The sequence below is a fragment of the Musca vetustissima genome, unplaced genomic scaffold, assembly GCF_032173495.1.
Source record: "Musca vetustissima isolate MV318-11 ecotype Yass unplaced genomic scaffold, APGP_CSIRO_Mvet_v1 utg133340, whole genome shotgun sequence".
Lineage (NCBI taxonomy): Eukaryota > Metazoa > Arthropoda > Insecta > Diptera > Muscidae > Musca > Musca vetustissima.
The window spans coordinates 17,017-30,466 of record NW_026883388.1 but is presented as its reverse complement, the minus strand read 5'-3'; positions in this window follow the sequence as shown (position 1 = coordinate 30,466).

Below are 13,450 nucleotides of genomic sequence, written 5' to 3'. Positions count from 1 at the left end.
GAAGGAGAGTGGAAACCGTGGAGGTCCAAATTAAAGAGTTGGATAAGAAAGTGCAGTCGGTTGACGAGAAGATTCTATCTGTGGATGAGAAATTTCTGGCCCACGACCACAGGTTTACGAATCTGGAGAAGAAAATGTCGGAACTGGAAATTAAAGGTGGTCCGGTGCGAGTTCCTGATAACGCACTAAAAATCAAACCTCCTGTATTCGACGGCTCTACGTCATTCAATGTTTTCAAGTTACAGTTCGAGACAGTGGCTTCTAGAAATTCGTGGAACGACAGCGACAAAGCGGTTGCACTACTTCTGGCATTGAAGGGCAGTGCTGCTGATGTTATACAGAGTATTCCTGTCGCCTCTAGGAACAACTATGAAGATGTTATTGCTGCACTGGAACGTAAGTACGGTGGCGAACATAAACAAAACATCTACCTTATGGAATTAAGGGGAAGAGTACAGAGGGCAAACGAGACGTTACAAGACTTTGCAGCTGAGGTGGAACGTTTGGTGCTAATGGCGTATCCAGGAGAGAATCACCCATTGGTGGACCGTATGAAAATCGAAACCTTTGTGAATGGCATACGTGACCCTGAGATTAAATGTGCAACATATGCGACACCAAAAACGTCATTTGCCGAAACCGTGTCGTTTGCCCTTGCCCAAGAGACGGCAAGAATAATTGTTAAGCCCCAGACCCACAAGATTCGCCAACTGGAGACCGAAGGTTGCGATCCCAAATCTCTCGTTAACTCGATCGAAGACGCTATGAGGCGGGTAATAGAAGAAACAAAGTTAGTAGCGACGACTAAGCCCAGGGTTAGATGCTACAACTGCGATAAAACAGGTCATATTGCGCGCGAATGCAGATCTAAGCGTAAACGATCCAGGTCATCGTCACCACATCCAACGAATGATGGTAGAAGAATGGCTCAACAGTCCACCAAAGAGTCACCGTTAAACTAAATAGAGCCAGTCCAGCGGGGCATGAACTGGCTCCCATCGACGATGGCCCCACAATCTCCATAGCAATAGTACAACAGAAAAGTCACAATCTAACAACAACTGGGTACATCAATGGTGACAAGCGAGTTCTGACGTTAGATACTGGCGCATCAAAGTCCATCATAAGATCAGATCTGGTAAAGGGAAAAATAACGCAACTTAATGGAGTCAGACTGCGCACAGCAACGGGGGAGCCCGCGGCAGTACACGGCAAGATTACCCTGAGACTAACTATTGCCAATAAATCGGAAGATTACGAGTTTATAGTTGCCGATATCGTAGACGAAGTGATAATAGGCGCAGATTTTATGATTGCCTTCGGTATCAATCTGGATATGAAAGAGCGTGTGATGACCTGGTCTAACGTCGAAATTCCGTTAAACGTGGGCTACGATGAAAGTACACCCATTAGACGTCTGACTACGGACCATCCAGAGATAATACCGCCCTGTGCCGAAGCAATAATATGGGTACCAATGAATGGAGATTGTGGAGCCGAGAAGTTGTGGGTGGTGGAACCAGCAGAAAACAGATACAGTAACATCCTAATAGCGAATGCCCTGGTGAAAAGCAACGAGGACGGATTGATTCCTGTTAGAGTTTTGAACCTGTCAAACAAGCAAGAGCAAATTTGCCAATTTTCCGATGTTGGACAATGCACACCAGCTGAAGCTGTAGTTAATTTGGAAACTAGCACCGAAAAGCCAGCAGCCATGGAGAAGAAGCACCTCGACGGCTACATAAAAGAGTGGACACACCAATTATCACCTTCCGAGAGGAACAAGGCTAAGCAGCTATTATGGAAATATGCCTCTACCTTTGCGTTGACAAAAGAGCACCAAGGAAGAACATCAGTGGTGAAGCATGAAATCAATACAGCAGACGCGAGACCCATTAAACAGCCTCCAAGAAGTGTTCCCCTGGCGAAAAGAGACGAGGTCCAGAAGCTGATAAGTGAAATGGAAAAGAGTGGTGTAATAGAACCATCGTCAAGTCCATGGTGCTCCCCAGTGGTCTTGGTCAAGAAGAAAGACGGAAGCACCCGATTTTGTGTGGACTACCGAAAGTTGAATGATGTCACCAAGAAAGACAGCTATCCGCTCCCAAGAATCGACGACACATTGGACACATTAGCCGGGACGTCATGGTTCTCCACCCTCGACCTGCAGAGTGGGTACTGGCAAGTAGAGATCGCCGAGAAAGATAAGGAGAAAACAGCGTTTGGCGTAAATGGGGGTCTCTGGCAGTTCAATGTCATGCCATTCGGACTCTGCAACGCCCCGGCTACATTTGAAAGGCTGATGGAGCGTGTGTTAAAAGGGCTGCAGTGGAAGGCGTGCCTCATATACCTGGATGACATCATAGTCATGGGACGCAACTTCGACGAACACATCAAGAACTTAAAGGATGTTCTACAGCAGCTTTCGTCTTCAGGCCTCAAGTTAAACCCAAAGAAGTGCAGTCTCTTCCAACGAGAGGTGAAGTTCCTGGGGCACCACGTGACGCCGGAGGGCATATCGACGGATAAGGAGAAAATTCAAGCCGTCAGAGATTGGCCGCAGCCCCGAAATCTCCATGAGCTGCGAAGCTTTCTGGGTCTCTGCACCTACTACCGTCGATTTGTCCCAAATTTTGCCAACATCGCCGCCTGTCTACACCGCTTGACGCAAAAAGGCCAGAGGTTTCAGTGGGGCAACGACCAAGAAGAGGCATTCAGAAAGCTCAAAGACATGCTATGCAGAGCCCCCATTTTGGCATACCCTATACCTGGCGGCAAGTTTGTTCTGGACACAGACGCAAGTGCGTGCGGCATCGGTGGCGTCCTTTCCCAGGAAATCGACGGACAGGAAAAAGTCATCGGGTACTACAGCCGGACATTGTCGAAACCTGAGAGGAATTACTGTGTGACGAGGAGAGAGCTGCTTGCTGTCCTTGAGTGCGTTAAACACTTCCACAAATACCTATATGGCCAGCATTTCCTGCTGAGGACCGACCACGCTGCTCTCCAATGGTTGCTGCAGTTTAAGAATCCGGAAGGTCAACTAGCCCGTTGGATCGAGAGGCTCCAGAGTTATGACTTCAAAATCGAGCACAGAAAAGGCGGAAAACACGGTAATGCTGATGCCCTGTCTCGTCGGCCATGCAAGGTAGAATGCAGGCATTGTTCAAAGGCTGAGTGTAAGGAGAATATCGTTGATGTCCGACTATTGCAGTTTGAGTCGGGTGAAGATTGGTCGACGGAACAACGAGGCGATCCCATTCTGGGCAAAATAATTTCGGCCATAGAAACGGGCAAGCGACCTAGTCGCAAAGAAATTACCTCCGAAAGCCCTCTTTTAAAATCCTATTGGGCCCAGTGGGACAGTCTACTTATAAAAGATGGTTGCCTATATCGCAAATGGGAAAGTGAGGACGGCAAATCTCACCGGAACTTGATCGTCGTCCCAGACTCCAAAATAAGAGATGTCTTGTCGGAGTTTCACGATGGGCCAAGTGGAGGACATCTTGGCATAGCAAAGACGGCTGAAAAGGTAAAGCAGAGATTCTACTGGGTCGGCTGTCAAAAATCCATTGCCGACTGGATCGCCAATTGTGAAAGGTGCATAAGAGCTAAAGGTCCAACACGGAAGAGTCGAGGCTACATGCAGCAGTATAATTCAGGAGCCCCTTTTGAAAGAATCGCAATGGATGTAGCTGGACCGTTCCCAACAAGCGACTCTGGGAACCGGTATGTCTTAGTGGTCATGGATTACTTCAGTAAATGGCCAGAGGTTTATGCTATCCCAAATCAAGAAGCCAGGACAATTGTGGATGTGTTCAGCAAAAATTGGATTTGTCGCTATGGTGTTCCATCTGAGGTTCATTCCGATCAAGGTAGGAATTTTGAATCAGCGATCTTCAAGGAAATGTGTGACTCCTACGGAATCAAGAAAACCAGAACGACGCCCCTACATCCACAATCAGATGGCATGGTGGAGAGATTCAATCGCACCCTGGAAGAACATCTACGGAAAGTGGTGGACAGTGGCCAACGAGACTGGGATGAGCATATTCCAAAGTTTTTACTGGCGTATAGATCGGCCATTCATGATTCCACATCCCGGACCCCAGCCAAAGTTCTGTTCGGAAATGAATTAAAGCTACCTGGCGATTTGATATTCGGTGCCACCCCAAACGACGATGTGAACCAAGATGAAGACAGTCAAAACTCTTTTAGTAAAGTCCACGATGCAGTCCGACATCGAATAAAAATGGTTAGCAACCGCATGAAGGCAAGGTACGATCGAGCGGCAAATACCGATGGGTTTCAAGAAGGGCAACTGGTACTATTGTTCAACCCACAACGGAAGAAAGGACTTTGCCCCAAATTGCAAACGCACTGGGAAGGACCCTACAAGATTGTCACGAAAATAAATGACGTCGTTTATCGCATCCAGAGGAGCGACAGTCCCAGGTCGAAGATGAAAGTTGTACATTTGGAGCGGCTGACCCCCTACGGAACGGGAACTGTGCCTATTCGGGACGAACAGGCTTAAGCGGGGGGCAATGTTACGAATATAACTTTAGATTTAAGTTAATTTAGATTAATTCCGTTAATTTAAGAATTTGAATTGTAACGTAAATTTCTACTACGCAGTTTATTTGAATAACTTCACAACAACAACTACTGTATAGATTTTTCTACATCCTTCCATTTCCTCTTTAATTTTCTATTTTGTTATTGTCGTATAATTCTTGTTAAACGTCATCATTGATGATCGCTTAATTCATCTTTCTTTGTTACTCTCTCGCCTGTATATGTGTTGTTGTTATTGTAAGTTTGTTTACTCAAGTTTGTTGTTGTTATTGTTACTCAATGTGTTTGTTGCATTGGTAGATTGTTCGTGATCTAGGTGTTACCAGATCGTCTAGAAACTTCTGTAGCGACAGGCAGGGCTCATATAAATAGAGGGAATGGAAAGACAGTGAGTCAGTTGTGAATCAGATCGCGAATTGAAACCGTCGTGTAAAGTAAAGTGCAAAGTAAAGTTGTGTGAATAAAGTCATTGTAATAATCGTAATCCAAAAGAACCTGCGTTTTTATTTGGTACGAACTGTATCGGGAAATAAAACAACGTCTACACGGGAATAAGTAAAGTCCAAGAACGTAACAATACATATGTATTTAAACACCAGTGAGCGGAGCAGTATAGTCGGACGACCATACGATACCCTACACAACTACCACGGAACTCAAATTTTCTGCGGATGTTTATACCGAGCCTGGAAAATATTTCGTGATATTTGCACCCTCTTGCCCGATTTGAGGTAAACAGGTTCTCTTCCTCACACTGACATATTTTCCGAATATTACGAGTATTCAGTACAGTTATTGTCCAAATTCCCTTCACCGTGGGTTGTGTTGTGATGTTCGGCCTTCATTTGTGGTCTATAGATCGACTCGAAAATAACACAAAAAATTAAGTTTTCGGTCCACTTCATTCCAAAATTATTATGCGATCATCACCAAAAATTATAGGCGTTGTCCTTGACCATAACTGGAACCTCATGGAACATTTCAAAGCAATCAGCGCTATAGTTCCGCTCTCTAGAGTGATAATGGGTTAGTAAATAATGTACGAATACGGAGATACCTGTAAATATTTAGGTGTAACTCCCACATCCGAACACATACAACAATATACTTGGTATTAATATAAAGGTCAACCACTCCTCTTGGATATAATATCAACTTCTCGGGTCTATGTCCTTCAGAGGTAAATATATACGCTATAGAATACCAATGTTGTCATTTTTCACACAAAAGTCAGGGTCCATTTGACCCGCTAAATATTGACCGATCTTTATGAAAACAGGCATGCTTATTCTTTGGCCCGATCCCCTTCTCCATGCAAAATTCACGATGTTCGCGCCATTATTGCGGCCTCTGGAGCGACCAGAAAAACCGACAAAAATTTAGTATTTGGTCCATTTCATCCCCTAAATATTACCCGATCTTTCCCAAAAACAATAGTGGTCTTCATTGGCTAGAACCCATCCTACATCCTTAAAGGTGGGTCTAGGACCAATATTTCGCGGCGTTACAAACTTTTGGGGCTGAACAAAGCTATAATACCCTGACAACATAGTTGTGTAGGGTATAAATATACATATGTATTTAATATGGGCAGTGTTGCCAATTTAGCAATTTAAGTGCTAGATTTAGCACTTTTTAAACTGGTTAAGCACAGAAAAATTATCTAGCACCTAGAATCCTTGTTTTTCAGGATATTTACAAAATCTTCTGTATATTTGGTTTCTTTAAAAAAATCGATTTCATATAAACCTATTGATATTTATTTATGTTTCACTCTACGAGTAGTTTATTCAACCGGAATCCTGATTGTCAAATTATAGTCACTTTATAGTACCGCAAGTGATGGACCTACATAAAAATATTTTCCGCACTCATATTTTTTAAACTGTATGCGAATAGGACGGAAATAGGAAATATAGAAAATTGTCCGCAAATGCGACTAAAGCCCTCAAAATACCGAAAATATGTCGGTACTTTAATATGAGGGCTATGAGCCAGCCTCTGAAAAAGTGTAACGTGGATGCTACCCCGAAATACGGAATGCCTAATGAGAATCTATAATATCAAATTGAACTTCGGTTGAAAAATCTGACTAAAATCAACAACCAATTCGGTTGGGGCTACCCTAAAAAGGACAGATATATCCCATTTACAATACCAAACATGCTAGAACTATTAGTAATGTGCAAAATTTCAAATATCTGCATTTTTTTAAACAAAATATGGCATTTTTTATCGACAAAGTTTTGGGAACACTGAATATGGGCAAAATATTTTTTTGAAAATCAGTACTAAAAAGTTATAAATATTGTATTACAAAGAGCCGATAGACATAAAAATACGAAAATTCTTATATAGCTTTAAATATTACTAATATAATGTTATGCACCTTTTTTTGAAATTAGTTCTAAAACGGTAATAATAATTACAATGTAACCTGTAGAAATAGAAATCGGAAACGTGACAGTACTAAGAGTGGGGGACTTTTGTATGCAAACAAAATAATGCATTGAAACTACTAAGTATTGTTCATGAGTATTGAGGAATTAGAAGTGGTAGAGTTTGGAATTCGTGTATGTGGTTTTTAAAATAAATGTATAATTTTCCCAGCGCCATTAACGAGTTAATAAGACAGAAATTGACATTGCCTAATCTATATGTAGAATAGTCTATATAATTGCGTTATAAGTGAGTGATCATCAACGCCCAGACGAATCTTCATATTTTGCATGTAGTTTAGTGTTGGAAATTCGTATTAAATGGTTATTAATGTAACTAACAAGTACTAAATATTCTGTACGGTAGAACGGATAAGAGTAGGAACCTGTTATTAAATACTTACTCAAATACTTACAACAGCAAACATTTCTACATAAATATTTTTCAGAAATATGTTCTAAGCAGAACTAAAACACATTTTATACTGGTACGGGTAATATAGAATTCTGAAATTTAGTACAACCCTTCTTCTAAGAAAAACAATGTTTTTCACATTTTGTTTTGTACTAAAAAGTACTAAGTATAGTAAAGACCTTTCCGCTCTTTGTTTGCCAATATTTTTCGAAAATTTGTACTAACAAAAAAAAAAGTGTCAGTCGGTGTTGCAGACAGATATATACCCTCAGCATGTAGTATGCGGAGATCTTCGGAGTTGCATACAGGAGTGGACCAATAGGTCCCATCTTCGAACATGCTACAGGTTTAGTAAAGATAATACGTTGCCCAGCGTTTAATTAAAATAGGATAGTCGCTCGCATAATATTATAAAATAATTTTGTAGCACAATTTTGTGGGGGAGGAACCAGAAGGAGTGGAACGATATTTCCCATCTTCGAACTTAAGCTAATAGAGTATATACTGACAATTCTTCCAATGAGGATTTTGTAACACGCACAGTGCAAAACATTATTTTATAAATTCGTACTATAGGATACACAAGTAGTACATACATGACCCCATTCTCGGGGTCAATTTTTTTTTGTTTTAGTTAGAATCTACACTAATTCAAGAATGTCCCTACAAAATTTCAAGTGAAAATCTCATGAACTCTTGAAGATATAGCCGATTTATTGTCAGCATCAAGAGACGGCTGAAGGGCTTCTCAAACTTTAAACGCGTTTTTCTCTTTTGCGAATGGCGGGCACGATAACTCAAAAACGAATAACCCAATCGATTCCAAATTTTTACACGTTTCTCTGTGAGTGTATACCTATCGTATGAACTAGGATAAAGTCAATCGGCGAAGATCTTCCTTATTTTTTATCTTGGTTTTTGGTCAAAAATCGGAGATTTTCCAAAAATATATTTTCAAAGGTCCGCCATTTTGTTAATTTTTGAGCGAAGTCAATAATCCTAGTTCATACGATAGCCAGAAATGTACTCTTTTTAACACCGTTAGAATTTTCGGATTCCGATGTTCCAGTGAGTTATCATGCCCGCCATCAAAAATAAGGACTTTTCTTTAATTACAAAAAACAACAACAAAACAATATATTTTTTGTAAATTATTTTTCTTCTCTTTTAAATCTTCAAATATATATTTGCAAAGTTACAAAGCTTAACAAGCATTGGTATAGATTTAACAGCCCATTGAAAATCTTGTAAAATTAAAATCGTGAAGTGGGAGGGGGAGTGTTCTCTTAAGTTACATTGTGAAGCTAAATTAAAATTTACTTATTTTAACAATAAAAAGATCCGCTAACGGCGTAGCGGGCCTATGCTAGTTCATTTATATACACATTATTTATTAATGACACGATTTTCATATATTATATGTATTATGATTATATGTTCATTTATTTTACATGCTACATTTTTATTGGCCTATAGCTTCTTGTTCGAAAACTTCTACTATTAGATTTAATGTCAGTTTTTAAGAAACGATTTATATGAGAATAAACATCGTAAACTTAACCTTACTGTTTGATTCGGTGATAGTGTAAGAGCTTGCTCATAATAAGTTAGGGGTTGCAGTTCGTGTAATAATTCCACGTAGCTAAAGAAACATTCCTTTACTTCTTTAGATACCTTGTCAAAAAGCGGATGAGACTATAAATGTATAGTTTCATCCGCTAAAACCGATAAGAATACAGCAGTTTTCACTTCTTTAACAATAGACTTCTGCTTGTATTCATTATTTAGTTATATAAATTTGCTCTGTATTCTGGAATGTTGACTTTTTGGGTGTAATCTACAAACATTTTCTAAGTTTACGTCTAACGACAGTATTCAGTGGGCTTTACTTCTACACAAGGCGATGTCTTGCCTTCTACACAATAAAATTAGCTCAATGGCCACTTTAACTTTATAATTTTGTTCTTCAATATAGAATACAAGTAATTTATTTGTAATAATACATTTATAAATTGATAAAACAACATATGATGCAAAAATAATAATGATAAATCACATAACGTCCAATTTTTATATGATAATGAAATACTGCCCCTTGGAGTCACATTGCAATTCTTCATCATGCATAACATCGTAAGATGTTCGTACTTCCGCACAATCTGTAATAGGAGAAAAAACCATATGTGATTCTATGTAAGTAAAAGTGACAATGGATCTATCAGGTTTCCTTTGGTAAGTTTCAAACATATGCACAATGACATAGCACCCGCATCACAGTGCGGCAGTCTATTCAGAAACCAATATTAACAATATTTGGTATATTAACTTACTCATTTCATTATTGCACATATTAATAGTTTTTAAAGAGCCAACAATTTTCCGATGATTTAACAACACTTTTAGAAACGATTTCGAGAAAATTTCACAAGCGAATTTAGTATAAAATTTCAATTTCATTGGCGAACACTTCGAATGCAAATCAAGCCAAAAATCGATGGATGTGCGAAAAAGTGTAAATGGAATTTCCAAATATTTTATATTTTTTGCTGGCGTCCACGATATTACGTTCAAATGCAGATTCGGGTTCGTTGAGAGTATGGGATAAAAAGCTGTACAAATATTTGTAGGCAATTCGATTATTAATTGCTGCAGATTAGTGGATTGTAAGAGTTTAAACATATATGGCCATGTCATGTCCTGGAACATAGATATTTTAAGGTTTTGTAGACGTGGCAGTTGTAGAAACTCATTGATCGGAAGATATGCCTGTTCCAAATGTAAGGTCTCGAGTTGAGGAAACAGTTGAGAAAAACGATGCGTTTTTGCTTGGGGATATGTGTGAATTCCTTCACCGGAGTTAAGCCAATTTAATGTCGTAACTTGGGGAAAGCTGTAATCACCATTGCCCAGTATCTCTTCAAAACTTTGAATTATAGATGTTTCCACATTAAGAGTTTGCAGGGTATGAGATTTATTCAATAGGTCCAGCTCATGGCCACCGTAATAACAATTAATGGTATCGAAAGTTCGCAATGAATATTCGTGTAACACCTCAGTAAAATGTTGCCATTTTACACCTCCACACCATATCAGGGATAGATGGGAGAGAGACAGCGGCAGGATGAAATTTTTGGTACGAATTTTACACTGTTCGAAGCAAAGTGTTTGTAGTCTAAGACAGGAGTCTGCAATGGCCTTTAGTATGGAATCAGTTATCAAAACACAATTGGCCAAATCTATGAATAATGCCAAAGACTGCAAATTTGCCAATTGAGGTAAATGCACTTCTACAAACAAAAGCCAGGCTTCGCGATTTGAAAATCTGCCGAAATCTAAATGTTGTAGATTTTCAAATTTTGATGGAATTAAATTATTCATATCTTCTGTATTTTCAGCAACTAAAGTAGATTTAATAGATAATTTCGTCAGGTTCAGTTTATGGCCAATATCGATTAGACTTTCATAATTAGTTTTGATGGAATATCGAGTTTCGATTCGTAGCTCTCTCAGAGATGGTATCCTTGCCAACGTTTCTATTTTCAATTCTTGCTCCAAGACCAAATCTTCGTTGCAATGGGCACAACTACAACGATCTAATATTAATGTTTTCAAGTTATGACAATATTTGGCCAATCTATCTATAGTGTCATTCGAAATTTTAACTCTCCAATAATTCGAAATAGTTTCGCATTCGTACAGTGACTTAGTGTTAGATTTTGGACATTAAACCGATTTAAATTTAGGAATTGGCGAATTTCATTCTCCTTCATACGGGAAATTTCATTTCCATTGCAATTCACCAAATAATGATCGCCTTGTTGGTTGACTGTTAGATCCTTGCAAGTGGAGCGCCATACAAATTGCACCAAAGTTTCGTGAAATTCTCTACACACATGGATAAGTTTCAGGTGATCTTTCAGCTTCAGATTTAGAAATATTTTTTCCAAAACGATGCTTTTATTGACGAGGAGACAATGCGATAAATTAGATTTGTACATGTTTTTTGTTTTTACTTTCCGCACAGATAACCGAATGATATGCGACGCGTTTCTGAAGAGGTTTATTGCAATGAAATGTATATATATATTATATATATATATATATATATATATATAGGGTTAATTATCGAACTTTATGTTCAGTTGTTTTCGTATTTTCCGCAGATGAAATGATTACAACAGAGAGTCGGTGCTCTTATATGAGGGCTATCGAAAAAATTATATATGTGGACGACCCAAGAAGGGGGGGAATATTATTAATTTTCCGCAAAATACCGAAAATTGGGGGTACCCTTATATGGGTGCTTTCCAAAAAATGGACCTGTATTCATAATTTTTTTTTTTTTTTTTGTGGAGAGATTTGGTACCTATTAAGAACTCAAAACCCCAAAAATCCTAGGAGGCACCGTTATATGGGGGCTACCAGAAAAAGTGGACCTACATTTATAATTTTTTGTGGAGACATTTAGTACCCAATAAGAACCCAATGTAGCCAATTTCAGCGAATTCGGTTGAAAACCGCGCTCAAGAACACCAAAATACCGAAAATTGGGGGGTAACTTTATATGGGAGCTATGCCTAAACGTGAACCGAACTTGACCTGCCTGCAGACAAAAGACGACCCTATGCAAAATTTTGGCGATCTATCTCAATTCGTTTAGACGCTAGAGTGATTACAACAGACAGGCGGACATGGCTATATCGTCATAGAATTTTACGCTGATCAAGAATATATATCCTCCAAACTATGCACTATAGGTAATATGGACAGTTTTTTGGCAAAAAGTCTTTTTTTCAATTTTGGAAAATAATATCTTTTTTGATGGCATTAAAATGAAAACATGTCAAAATTTATGATTCTATTAGATTTTTTTGCATAAAAGTGTCTTAAAAGCGGTAAAAATCGTAGCCAAACTCTAAACATTAAAAATAAAATTAAAGAAATAAAAAATGTATAGGAAGATAGAACTTTTCCGCGAAAAACCGAATACACTCGATTTTTTATTCAAAAATAAATAACGTGACTCATAAACCGCAAATAGGTTGTCGATGGAAAGATTATGAGAAACAAATCTAAAAGCTGGAGAAGAGGAAATGGCGGGCTTGGGTTCGCCATATAATATAAACCAACAAAAATTTACTGTTTTCAGCATTGATTAAAAATAAAAAATGGCATACGAAAAAAATGTTGTTCAGTATATCCAGTGTTTACTATAATCGCATTCGACTGTAGTAAGCATGGTTTTATCTCACTTTTACATATTAATAACTTTAAGGAGTTTAAATGTGAACTGAATTTATTATTATTAATGCATTCTGCAAAAACATACAACATTTGTAATAATTATTCCTTTAAAAATCTAATCGCGGGGTCGACATTTTTTAAATTACTACCCTAATCGATTTCAATCGTTTGTTGTGTATATAAAAACTAATGAAAATATCTGAGAAAGAATTAGCTTTGTTCGTTATATGTGTAGTTGCTTATAACCGTTGTTCGTTAAATCCGGTTTTTACTGTTGAAATCTGAGTTTTCTCTTTCTTGTACACCGCTGTTATTTTTTTTCCTCAAAAACAGGGCAAAATACCTATACTGCTATGGTGGAGGGTATAAAAAGGGGGCTATATGGGGACTATCCCTAAAATGGGATGAATATTAATAATTTTTGGTAGGGAGATTTGTTACCATATACGACTACAAAATACCAAATTACAGCAAATTCGGTTGAAATAGGCGCTCAAGAACCCCAAAATACCGAAAATTGGGGGTACCCTTATATGGGGGCTATCCGGAAAAATCGACCTTTATTCATAATTTTTTGTGGAGAGATTTGGTACCTATTAAGAACCCAAATTATTAAATTTATGAGGGGTACCAGAAAAAGTGGACCGATATTTAAAATTTTATGTGGAGATATTTGGTACCCAAAAAGAACCCAATGTATTTCAGCGAATTCGGTTGAAAAACCATTATATGGGAGCTATCAGAAAAAGTAGGCCGATGTTTATAATTTTTTGTA